Source organism: Oryctolagus cuniculus, chromosome 12, assembly GCF_964237555.1.
Source record: "Oryctolagus cuniculus chromosome 12, mOryCun1.1, whole genome shotgun sequence".
NCBI lineage: Eukaryota > Metazoa > Chordata > Mammalia > Lagomorpha > Leporidae > Oryctolagus > Oryctolagus cuniculus.
Window position 1 is genome coordinate 5375384 of NC_091443.1, and position 13290 is coordinate 5388673.

Here is a 13290-nt window from a genome sequence, read left to right on the forward strand (position 1 = left end):
AGTCTCTTGTGTGCATTCTGGCCATCAGGCAAGAGGAAGTGGGTGTTGGGCCTAGCATTTAAGACACCGGCGTCCCATATCAGAGTACCTGTGTTGGATGCTTGGCGCTGGTGGCTGACCACATGCCACCAATGCAGATCCAGGAGGCAGTAGAGCTGGCTCAATTAGCTGAGTTCCTGCTGCTCATGTGGAAAACCTGGATGTCATCCCCCGCTCCCAACTTCAGTTCCAAACCAGCCCGTGGCCAATCCCCAGCCATTGTGGACATTTGGGGAGTGAACCAGTGAATGGGAGTTCTCTCTGTCTTTCCCTCTGAGTGTCTTTATGCCTCTTAAATAAATTTTTAAAAATAAAAATAAAGGTTAACAAAAAAAGAAAGGAAAAGAAGAGGAAGGTATAACATTCAATTCCTCTTTTAGCAATTTACAGATTGGTGTTGTGTCTTTCATTCTGGTGGCACGTGCACAGATAAAACCAGGAGTTCACCTACTATGGAAGGGAGGCAAGAATGCATATTGGGTGATAGCTAGAAATTCTGGCATAAAATTATTTATCCCATTTCATGTGGTAGAAAGCGAATTTTCCAAGGAGTAAAGTCACTTTCCCTAAGTTAAGAAAAAAAAAGCAGAGAGCAATTCTAAAGCCTGCTGCATTCTTGTCATTTTACCATAAAGCATAAAAAGGATAAGAACCAACCCAATTAAATTTTTTACACTCTGTCAATTAAATTCACTCCAATCCAACTAATTCTAAAGCCTCATATTTAGTGCTTATCATAAGTCAGAAACTATTTTAGACGTAGGGCACTGTGATGGTTATGAGAGGATTTATGGAACATAAATATGGATGAAAATGCTTATGTGGATCTACATTTTCAGTGTGTGTATAGACGACAATGTAGATGAAAACAGATACAGGCAAAATCACCGGCTGATTCACGGAGAACTTAAGGAAGCTTAAGCCTCAATATCTTTCGTTAGCTAAGCCTTCGAAGACCCAGGGCTGTGGCGAGGGGCCACAGCAAGGCATTCAGGTGGCCACTGGATTCTGTGAAATTTGCAAAAGGTATTTGAAATGCATCAAGTGAAGAGTTCTGTCTCCTTCCTGTTTGACTTTGCCAGTTTTACACTTTCCTTTGATCAAGGTAAAGGACTGGAGGACCCTCAACATTTTTTGAAACTATTTTAGGGGATGAGCTGAGAATCTGTTTGGCCTGGGTTCGAGGAATACTTATATTACGTATTGTAGGCAATACCGGTGTGAGAATGCCTTCCAGTATCAAACGTAGTGAATTAGGAAAAACCTAATCTTTGATGATTTCACGTATAAAACACTCACATTGAAGAAGTGACAAACAGGCCAGTGCCGTGGCTCACTTGGTTAATCCTCTGCCTGCGGCGCTGGCATCCCATATGGGCGCCGGGTTCTAGTCCTGGTTGCTCCTCTTCCAGGCCAGCTCTCTGCTGTGGCCTGGGATGGCAGTGGAGGATGGCCCAGATGCTTGGGCCCCTGCATCCCCATGGCCAGGAAGAAGCGCCTGGCTCCTGGCTTCAGATCGGTGCAGTGCCAGCCGTGGTGGCCATTTGGGGGTGAACCAACGGAATGAAGACCTTTCTCTCCGTCTCTCTCTCTCTCTCACTGTCTAAAATGCTACCTGTTAAATAAATAAAATTAAAAAAAAAAGAGTGACAAACAGTGTGCTACTACAAGGCTACAAGGCGGTAAGTTTCTTGTTAGTGAGTGATGTCACACAGCACTAAATTCCTCAAGAAAAACAAAAATATCCTGAAGTCTTACAGCTCATTTGAAAAGAATGTGATGGAGTTTAGTGGAGTGGGCGTTTGGCACAGTGGGTTAGGAAGTAACTTAGAAGGCCTGCATCCCATGTTGGAGTGCCTGGATTTGAGTCCCAGCTCACTTCTGATACTAGTTTCCTGTTTATGTGCACTCTAGGAGCCAGTAGAAAATGGCTCAAATACTTGGAACTTTCTCACCTTGTGGGAGACCTGGATTGGGTTTCCAGGCATTTGAGGGTTCACAGAGCAAATCAAGAAGCAGTCTTTTCTCTCTCTTCCTCTCTCTTTATCTCTTCACCTCCCTCCCTTTCTCTTTAGAAAAATTGAATAAGGATTGAAGAAGATGTAAGAGCAATTTCTGCTGGAAAATTTATATCTCATTTTTTAACTGAGATATGCGGCGACTACAGGGGTGTGACTGCTGACCTTCGCCAACCCTGCAGACTGCAACCCCCTCTTCCTCTTCTTCAAAACCTCCTGGTACTGTTATTTAGTTTTCAGGATTCAGTTTTTGTACATCTTTTGTCAAATTTATTACTAAATATTTTTGGGTTTCTACAATTATTAAACATAGCAGCATCTTCCAATTTTATTTTCCAATTTTTGCTGTTATGACATAGACACGTCTCTAATTTTTGGACAGTGATTTCACACCCTGTAATATTTCTACATTCTTTCCTTCATTAATTCTTGGTTCTTTTGGGGTCTCTGGGCAGCTTTTCTAGGTTCTTCTATGCAAAGTATTATGTTCTGTAAATATGAGAGTACTAAAAAAGTGGAAATAGGATGAAAATACAAATTTATTTGGATGCAAAAAATTTTGAAAATCATGTACAGATTTTTGATGATCTACCTTTGCAGTGAGTTTTTGAAGATCCCTCATATGCATGGATGTCAAGAAATTTTTGCAACAAAATAATCCTTTAAAATTTTCTTATGAATTTTTAGAAATACCCTCTTATGACATTTTTTTTCATTCTGTTTTCAAATTTATTTGCTTTTTCTCCTTTGTATTGCACTGGCTGGATCCTTAGGAAAAGCAGAATAACTATGGAATGGTTTTCTTATGTTGTTCTGAAGTTGGGTAGAAATATCAAACATATTACCATTAAGTGAAAATTTTTTACAATAATCCCTTTATTGTATTGAGTATATCCTGATTTTTGGAGTTGTTTTTTAATTATAAATGACTATTGATTTGTCCAAGTACTTCAGTCCCTTTTACTCACTTGGGAGACCAGGATAGAATTCTTTATCGACTTCTACCTGGCCTAGCTGTGCTGTTGTGAGCAGTTGGGAAGTGAACCACCAAATGGATTTTTTCTCTATCTCTCTCTCTGAAAAAATAAACTATATATATATATGTATATATATATATATACATATACATATATATCTTCACTGTCTCATTGCTCTGCCTTTGAAGTGGAGGAAAAGAAATAAATTTTCTTAAAAAAGAAGTAAATCTGTCCATTTATAACAAGGATGAACCTGGTGAACACCATATGCCACATACAGAAAAACAAATACTCAAATACTGCATGATTTTGTTTATCTGTGGAATAAAAAATTGAACGGATAGTATCAGAGAGAATATTAATGATTGGAAAGAGGAAATATGGTTGGGAAAGGACATGAACTTCTACTAATGAGATGAATGAATCTGGAAACATGATATACTGGATGGTATATAGTTCATAATCATGTATGATACAGATGAAATTTACTAAAATAGTAGGTAGATCTGGTGCATCCTCACTACCAAAATATTCTTTAAAAACTAAAATACAGGAAATGACAGAGCTTAGTTGTGATGATCATTTCACAATGTGTATCAAAACATGTGCATACCTCAAATGCACACAACTTTTAATTTAGTAAATTACTTCACTAAATCTCAGAAAACTTTAAAAAATACCATTTAAATTTATCATAGACTTGTAGCTTCTATCACTGTGAGAAAGGAAATTTCTGTCGTTTGAACTCCCCAGTCTGTGGCATTTGGCTGTGCAACCTGTGCTGGTTATTCTGACTTTCTACATTTTCTTGTTGATCATTTGGAAGGCTTTATTTTTCAAGGAGGTTTTTAAATCTAAGATGGTGGATCTGTTTGCAAAATTTTTAAATGTTCAGAATATGCCATTATTATCTTTTTATTGTTTATAATACCTATAGTGATGCCTGTTTTCTCGTTTCTGATATTGGTAATTTGTATTTTTATCTCTTCCTTTTTAGTGATCATGCTAGAAAAAAGTTTATCAACTTTTAAATTAAAAATTCTAACACTAATATCCCTTAGTTGAGTGTCAGATCCTGTATTAACATTATTATATTAACATCATTACATGGTTTCATCATGCTTAAAATTACTGTGGTATTGTTTTCCATGTTGTTTTACTTTCAATATAGCTGTGGTTTTATATTTACAATAGATCTCTTTTAAAGGATATATTGGTGGGTCTCCTTTTGTTGTTGGTCTCCTGTTTGTTTCTTTTATTTAATAAAAAAGATTTATGTATATTATTTGGAAAGAAGAGAGAGAGAGAGAGAGAGAGAGAGAGAGAGAGAGAGAGAACCAGAAAAACAGGACTCAGGCTGGGCCAGGCTGAAACCAAGAGTCAAGAACTTCATCCAAGTCTCCCACATGGATGGCAAGAATTTGGGCCATCATCTGCTGCCTTCCCAGGAGTATGAGCAGGAAACTGGATTGGAAACAAGAGTAGCCAGGACTGGAACTAGCATGCCAACCTGGAATGTCCTAAGCAGTAGCTTAACTCAGTGTTCCACAACACCCACCCCGATCCCTTTATTTTCGTTATTTCTTTTCCTGTTTTCCAGTCTTTTTCAATATGTTTTCTTGTGATTTTCACTATTCTATGCTATGTCTTCTAGTGGCTTTCTAAATTGTACATATTTGTATCATGTTAGTGGTTTCTCTGGAGGATATAGCATGCATTAATTTATCAAAATCTCTCTGACATAACTTCATCACCTGTGTTCATGAAAGAACTTCCTTCTACTCCCTCCCACCCTTTTTTCTGTTACCATCGGATCCTTTCCTTGTGCTCATTATGACTTCATCATACATTGTTATGACTTCTTTCTTCATCTTTGGAAAGATTCTTTTTACTCTAGTAGAACTTAAGACTATAGGCTACATGCACATTTTCTAAAGCACTGAGAACTGCGAGACCACGGAGGGTAAGGCTGCTTGTTAGTGGTGCCCAGTGGGAGGTGAGGATCGGGAGATCATGACAATGGTGGGAGGCGAGGCTGTGGACTCTTTCTATGTCCACCCACAGCTTCCTCTGCTCAGTCCTTGAGTTTCCCCTATGTGCCACTGACTGAGAGAATTCCCTTAGCATCAAGGACCTCTTCAGATCCATGTCCTTAACGTCACCAGCAAGTCAGTTTGGTTTCTTACAGTCTCAGCAAAGACTGCACTTTTTGGACAACTGTGCTCATTGGCCCACTGACCCCCAACTTCCCAGCATGCTCAAGATGTGTTGCGTTTTTCACTCCCTCACTGAGTGAAGGTTTGCCTTTCTGAAGTTTAGTTTTTTGCATTTCTTTATGTCCACACTCTTAGACGATATTTTTAAAGCATATGACCTTTTATTATTGTTCAGTTCTCGTTGTTTCCTTGGAAGCTAAAGTCTATTTCTTTCTAAATATTAAGCAAAAGTGAAACCCTCTAAACTTCCTCCTCCTCTTCTTTCCCTCCCTCTGTCCTTCCTGCCTTCCCTTCTGTCCTTAATTCTCTCCTCTCTCTAGATAGATAAATAGATAGATAGATCTCTCTATATATCATCTATCTACCTATCTATCCATCTATCTATCTATATCATCTCTATCTCCCTCTCCCTCTCTCTATCTCTCCCTCTCTCTCAAACAGACTTTCCCATCACTTTCCATCTTCCCACAGTTGAAGGTCTACCATTCCTAATGTCCAGTTTAAGCCTCTCCCCACTGTCAGACTCTTTCCTAAATTTATATACTTGTCACTCAGATAGCCACTTTCCTCTTTGGAAGTGACTGCACTCTCTAGCTCTGTCACTTCTTTGTGATTACAACTATAGCTCTGTGGTTAGTTTTTTCCTTTAATGGACACGGTGCATGTTCATTAAGAGCTCCTGTCCAAGAAAAGCCCTCCCTTGAATGTAGGTACCATAGTTTTTGTTTGTTTGCTCTTTGATTTTTTTTTTTTAAATTCATCACAGCTCAAGAGCCAGCAGAGTGCTCACGAGTGAGTTTGTTTGAGGATAATAGTGAACATAATGATGGCGATAATGTTCTTGTTTAAAATGGAAGAAAATAAGAGATAGGAAGTTGTCTTTTCCACATAATAAATCTTCTTTGCTATAATAAAAGATGTAATGAAGCACTGTCCAAATACACATGCACTTACTGTGTATACATTATTTTAACATAAACATGACTATCTATAAACAAAAAGTCAGGATGTCTGACTCTGCCAGGCATAAATATACTCAAATGTATTGATAACCTTATGTGCTGTGACGATTTGTTTTATTTTCTTTTGAACACAAGTGTTTAGTACAGGCTTTAAGAATTTACAGATCATGATAAACAAAAGCATCAAATGATGGGTAAGGAACTGAATTCAACTCAGGAAACATAATTATCATTGTAAGATACACTAAAGAAATTTTCAGTGATGATAATTTTACAAAAATCATTCCAAACATAATTCAATGAACGTGTCTTTCTCTGAAATCAAATCTGTACTTCTTAGATGCCATTCTTGTTAATATCCATCATTCTTGTAAGGATTCTTCCAGCTCAGAAGTACCACAGAAACACTTCTCATGAGAATGGATGCTAGTGAATTATGACCATAAAGTACAGTTTAGCTTACATTTCTAAAATGTGCAATTATACAGGCATTAATTGAGAAATGTGAAGCTTTATTTGAATGGGGAGATGGTATCTGGAGAAAAATGACCTACAAATGCTCAGTAAAAATTATTCATCACAGCAGAGGAGGCAGAGCACAGATAAAATGGTGTGAGTGGACCCGGAGGATTTTCTCTCTGGCAAAGTCTTTGACAGGATTTATAATCCAGGCTTCTGGTGATGACTTTTCACACCATGAATAAAACTTTGAATAAACTCCTCTAAGGTAGAGCAGCTTCACAACTCCCCTTCAATTCAAAGATTCCCTAGGCTCAGTTTTTGCTTTGTTTTGTTTTTCTAATTTCTTTTTAGTCTTGTTTCCCTGTGCTGTTCGGTAGCTGAGAGAAAGTGTCTTACTTTACTCACTCTCACTTCTCTCCCTGTTGCTATCTAGGTCATAAAGAGTAGCAGGAAGAATAATTAACAGGGAAAGAAGTCAACTTGCTTTCTTAAACCTTGGATGGACTTAGAGTGTCTTCTTCTGTAAAAGGTTAAATCGCTTCAGCTGAGATTTTGAAAATCTGTCCCAAGAGGTTAACTCAGCTCACCATAACTAAATAAAAATAATATTTTTTGTTTCTCTTCCCTTTTGTATTGTAAAATAATACATAAGGACATGAAGAATACCTTTATTTATGACTATCTCTCCAGTATATTGAAAAAGTGATGGCTAAGTGATAGCCAAATTAATTGAAAAAAATGGAAGAAAATGTTTCTTTGAAAAATTTAATGATAAATCAGACAACTTGGACTTGGACTTAAAATTGCTATAGGTTTAACTCTCTCATATCTATATCTATATATCTATATATTTTTTATATATATTACATATATATAAGCCAGAGAGAGAGATCCCCCAACCATTGGTCCATTCCTCAAATGCTGGCATATTCAGGGGCTAAAGCTAGGAACCAGTGGAGTATAACTGCAAAACTTCCTGGCCTATCATTCATTTATTCACAAACTCTTTCATATCCTGATTGCAGCATTCATTGATTTGAATTATCTTAAAAGTGAATTATCCTGTGCTCTCTAGGTACTAATTTGTACAAATTACTTGTATCAAATGTATACTGGTGGGCCGGCGCCACAGCTCACTAGGCTAATCCTCTGCCTTGAGGCGCCGGCACACCAGGTTCTAGTCCCGGTCGGGGCTCCGGATTCTGTCCCGGTTGCCCCTCTTCCAGGCCAGCTCTCTGCTGTGGCCCGGGAGTGCAGTGGAGGATGGCCCAAGTCCTTGGGCCCTGCATCCCACGGGAGACCAGGAGAAGCTCCTGGCTCCTGCCTTCGGATCAGTGCGGTGCGCCGGCCGCGGCGGCCATTGGAGGGTGAACCAACGGCAAAAGGAAGACCTTTCTCTCTGTCTCTCTCTCTCACTGTCCACTCTGCCTGTCAAAAAAAAAAAAAAAATGTATACTGGTATTCTTGATGAAAGTTTCTCCTTAAACACTGTCTGTCATTGCCTCTGCACAGGCTCCGCCCTCCAAGGCAATCCATGCTCGCCCATAGGATTTGTCAGAGAGGTGAGTCTAGTCATCCATGACTATTCTGGGAATCATAAAATTCAGTTCAAGCTGGATAAATGATAGCATAAATGTCTAGACATAAGCAGACTTCAAAGTGGCTGTGTTGAACTTTGTGATTTTATTAAGGACCTGATTTCCTCTAATGTGTTTTTGCTCTGGTTTTTGTCGAATCAGCTCCATTACTTCAAAATCAATAAATATCCAAAATTAAACATCTTCTATTGAAATAGAGAAGGAAAACCAGGATTTGATTGGTGAAAAAAACAAGAGAGAGAGAGAAAGAGAAACAGCACTGGGTATGCACAAATTTAAGAGTTTCCTATAAGAGAACAGAAAAATAGTGTGGTAACTGAAGGGAGATGTGGCCCCTGCGGCATAAAAAATGAGTTGAATATTATAATTATGATGGCACATTCTTCCGGTGTATTGGGCCCAAACAAGTAACTTTTTGAGCATGTTTTCTTGTAACTATTCACTATTGGTATGCCTTTGTGTGTGAACTACTGTTCTTTGCCTAGTTTATTATTTGTCTTATTCTGGATACAAAGTTTTGTTTTCTTGTACATATTGCAAATATTTTCCCCAAATTGTCACTTAACTTTCATTATTATCAAAATGTAGAAAGGGTTGGAGAATAAAATCCAATGATTATTCTCAAGAAGTAATAAAACCTGATCTAAAATCAATAATCTTTTAAACAATGTTCTGACACTAAAACTCAGGTGTACAAAACGTAGTGCAGGTCACCATTCTTATCACATCTTGTATCTTGCTATTTGTTAAGGGAACAACTAGTGCTATTCACTGTGCTTAAAAGCTGCATATATTACCTTTTTTAATCCTCACAATCTATGAGTTAAACATTACAACCTCAATTTTATAAGTGAAAAAAATGATTTTCAGAGAATTTAAGTATGTCTTCCAATGTTATGCATTAATTACAAAGAACGGATCCAGAATTGAACCCTGTTCTGACTCCAAATCACTATTCTAACTTTCTGAAGTGTAACTTCCAAAATCAATGATCATTAGAATTCAGAGTGACTCTTACTGCAACCACTTTAAAAGGCAGCATAGAGTGATTGTTAAATGTGGAGCTGACTCCTGGTCAAGCCATTTGCTAGTAATTTTCTGGGCTTCACTTTAAAAAAAAATGTGAAATAGGGAGATATCATCAATCTCATACTTGGTAGGATATTTTGACTGATACATGGGTACTTCAAAAAGATCATGGAAAATTGAATTAAAAGTTACGTTTATTTTGGCGCAAATTGATCTTCAAATCCACACTTTTTTCATCTATGCATCTTCCACGAAACTTTTGAAGACATCTCATATACATAATGTAGTGTCTGGTACGTAGTTAGTGCTCAGTAGTGGTCAGCTATTATTATATTTTTTCTTCCCATCAGATGCCAAATCTCTGTGTGAATTGAACTCACGACTACCTAGAATTGAGATGACTATCTACTGCTGAAGAGAGTGCATTATCTCCTCTAGAGATCCATTTTTACCTTCCCAAGTTCCAGTTATTAGAATGCTCTTCCTAACTGAAGAGCAGCTGGCAGTTTTCCTTCTCAAAAATGCTTTTTTCAATGCTCTTTGGGATGGTGCACAAGATACAATCAACCTTTTGAAGGCCATTATTTTACTTCTGTAAGTTGTCTTCTAGCCAAAAGAAAAATAATCACGGTCATCTTCCATATGCACCTGTCACATTCTCAGCGGAACCCTTATTTTCTACAACTGTGGGTGATATGTCCCCAGGTTAGCAGGGCTATGCTCCTTCCCAACCTGGGTCATCTACTATGTAGCCAGTTCTCTTTACTATTTGCATTTTTACCATGTTATAGCCATATGATAAAGCTGACTCATGTGTTCTTATAAGAGAAATCAAGCTATCTCTTGAAACTGAGGTTTTAGACCCAATGTAGAGCTTATATTCAGCCCACAAACTCAAGTGCCTGGAATAAGAGGCTATTTCCAAGATAGTACGGTTTTGTTATTACAGTACAATTAATTCCCTGACTATAATCAGAAACATGCATGTCAACTTAATTTAGTAATAAAAACTATGGAAAAACTCCTTAATAGCTTTTTTAAAAAGGACTTTCATTAAAATCTACCTACTTATTTAGGAAAATTTATTGTTCACCCAAGAAAGTGTAATGCTCTTCAGTTTTATCTTTACATCACCACGTTTCAGTAAATAACTTTATTTTTTTCTTCCCATAAAGCCAATGGATAATTAAAAACTGTTTTCCCCCCTCAGATGATGATATTAGCCGTTTAGAGTGCTCCGTTTGTTCTTGCTTTGTGAGCACTCATTACATTCCTTCTGATAGTTTCTTTCCTTCCTTCCTCCCTTCCCATTTTAACTCATTTCTTCTTATTTTTCATAAACCTTGGTTGACTTCAAGTTAGATGATTCTGTAGTTATGTGGAACAGTTAGAATCTGAAGGGAAAACTAGGGGTAGGGGGAGGACTCTGGTACATGACACTACTTATAATTCTGCCCAATCCATGGCCTTACTGTATGAATAGATGACAACTCACCTGTCTGACAGCAGCTAAGAAGTTATATCTCCTAAGTATTAACAAACCAGTGATCAGCCCCACATCCTTACATAGTCTTCTTTTTTTTATTTTTTTATTTTTTTATTTTTATTTTTTGACAGGCAGAGTGGACAGTGGGAGAGAGAGACAGAGAGAAAGGTCTTCCTTTGCCGTTGGTTCACCCTCCAATGGCCGCTGCGGCCGGCGCACCACGCTGATCCGATGGCAGGAGCCAGGAGCCAGGTGCTTCTCCTGGTCTCCCATGGGTGCAGGGCCCAAACACCTGGGCCATCCTCCACTGCTCTCCTGGGCCACAGCAGAGAGCTGGCCTGGAAGAGGGGCAACCGGGACAGAATCCGGCGCCCCGACCGGGACTAGAACCCGGTGTGCCGGCGCCGCTAGGTGGAGGATTAGCCTAGTGAGCCGCGGCGCCAGCTTTACATAGTCTTCTTATAAATGTTTTAATATTCACTACTGACTCCTCTCCTGCCGAAATAGTTTCATATGCTTACATTAAAAGATAAACAGACTGGGCCATGGTGGTCATGGCATAAATATAAAGCCAAGTGGTGGAGAAGGTATCACTCAAAGACAAAAACACAATTGCACCAATGGCTGCCTTCCCTTCTTTCCCTAACTTTTCCACTTCTACTCTGTAATGAGCAAATTCTCATCTGCTCCTGCATCGATCATTCTCGGGCCTTTTTACACTTTACTCATTGGCTCATAACTAAGTGGACACATTCGACTCATAAGAAGAGCATGGGAGAAATGGCACTGCCCTATCATCCACATCAGCCCAACTGTCAGAATTTGGAGTCAGGAGGCTCCTTCTGCCTCCCCTAGAAGTAGATAAGGCAGGTAAGGTCCTTTCCTCACTTTTAAATTCTTCAAACTCAGAATTGTAGTCACTCTTCCCATTCTCTAACTTCTTTTTTCAACCATCCTTCTCCTACACACACACACACACACACACACACCAAAAAATAAATAAATCAAAAACCAACCACCACCCTCCTACACTGGCTCTACTCCTTAGTCATCTTGGTCTTGCCCTCAACTGACTAAACCACATTGATACGTGACTCACACCTTCCTCTTGTACAACTCACGGCCATAATCATTTTCAAAATGCTGTGTGGTAAATACAGCAACAGGTTCTGGACCCTGGGTTTAGCCCCAGCTCTAACATTACTCATTTTGTTGCCATGAGAAAATGATTTAAACTCTGCTTGCCATAGAATGGAACTGCTAATGGGAATAGCCTCTCCAAGTGTAAAAATTCAACGATTCAAAGTACCTGAAAGCTTTTAGAACATCATCTGGCACATAATAAATACCTCATAAGTGCTAGTTATTTTTATTAGCGATTTTGATTTTCATAAGAATAGTACATCTCTATGGGCTCTTAGCCTCTTGATATAATAATCTACAGTTGACTTTTTCTTCTAATTTGTTATGGTTGTCTAAACCTACTATCACAGCCTAAATCTCCAGGTCCACAGACCCAGTTTTACTTCCCAAGTTTCAAATTAATAATCTTGCTTCCCAAACACAAATCCTGTGTTTCCAGTTGACTTTATTCAGGGACCCCCAGCAGTATACTTTTTCCACCTCCCTAAGACCTCTAGTCCAATGGCCTTAACACCATCAATCCATGAGTTCTGTTTCAATCCCTTTCCCAGCTATCTTGGATTCTTTGACCTTCCATTGTGATTGTTCCCTTGCAAATATCACCATTTTTTCCTCTCTCCCTTTTTCTCACTCAAATAGCAACATCAGTGCCAGGTAAATCCATTAGAAACCCAATGTTTCCTGTCTGCAATCCCTTTGGGGGATTTCCTTGGAAGGAATTTCAGGAATGGCACCAGTTAAGGTTAGAGTCACAAAGCTCAGTCTGGACACTGCTCAGCCTTCTCTGGGACTCTAGTGTTCTCATTGTTCTCCTTTTTGGAAGTGCTTACTTCATTTATTTCCTTTTTCCTCAGAACTCCTATATCTGCCCCATCCATTCACAGTTGAAGAATTTACCTCATATTTGATTGGAGAAATGATATCTGAGATTTCTCTCACCTTCCTGCAACTCAAGTCCAGTTGATGCTGATCCTCACTCACTTTCTCCTTCTTTGTTCCCATTGTAAAGTATGGAAAGGGGTAGGGGTTGCGTCTATGCCTAAACAAAGTCCTCCTCTCATGAGCAATCATCCCTCTCTCTTATATTCGCAATTTAAATATCTTTATTGGATCATTCACAACATTCTATAACACTATCTCATTTTTCCAGTTTTAAAAAATAAAGCCCTATATTGACACCAACCTTTCATTTACTACTTTATATGCACTACTTCCAGGTCAAGCCTAAAAGAGAAATTTTATTTCTGTTGTCTCCATCTTCTTATTTGCCACTCACTCTTCAATATGTTTGTGCTCATTCAATTATCAATGTGTACATGTTGTTGAGTATTGAGTGTCTATTACTTGTTACACACTGTAG

At 38.6% G+C, this 13290-nt stretch overlaps 1 long non-coding RNA gene across 9 annotated transcripts in view; it reads left to right on the top strand.

The window, feature by feature from the left end:
- The first annotated feature begins 4933 nt into the window (after positions 1–4933).
- The window catches only part of LOC103352194 (uncharacterized), an 80353-nt gene continuing 71996 nt past the window's right edge, over positions 4934–13290 (top strand). For 8 of the 9 annotated variants that reach the window (XR_007910638.2, XR_007910636.2, XR_007910633.2 and 5 more), the window contains exons 1-2: positions 4937–4997; positions 8187–8236. This is a non-coding gene — a long non-coding RNA (uncharacterized lncRNA). Of the gene's footprint in view, positions 4998–8186; positions 8237–13290 lie in introns of all 9 variants that reach the window. The other variant, XR_011380417.1, reaches the window with a different exon arrangement.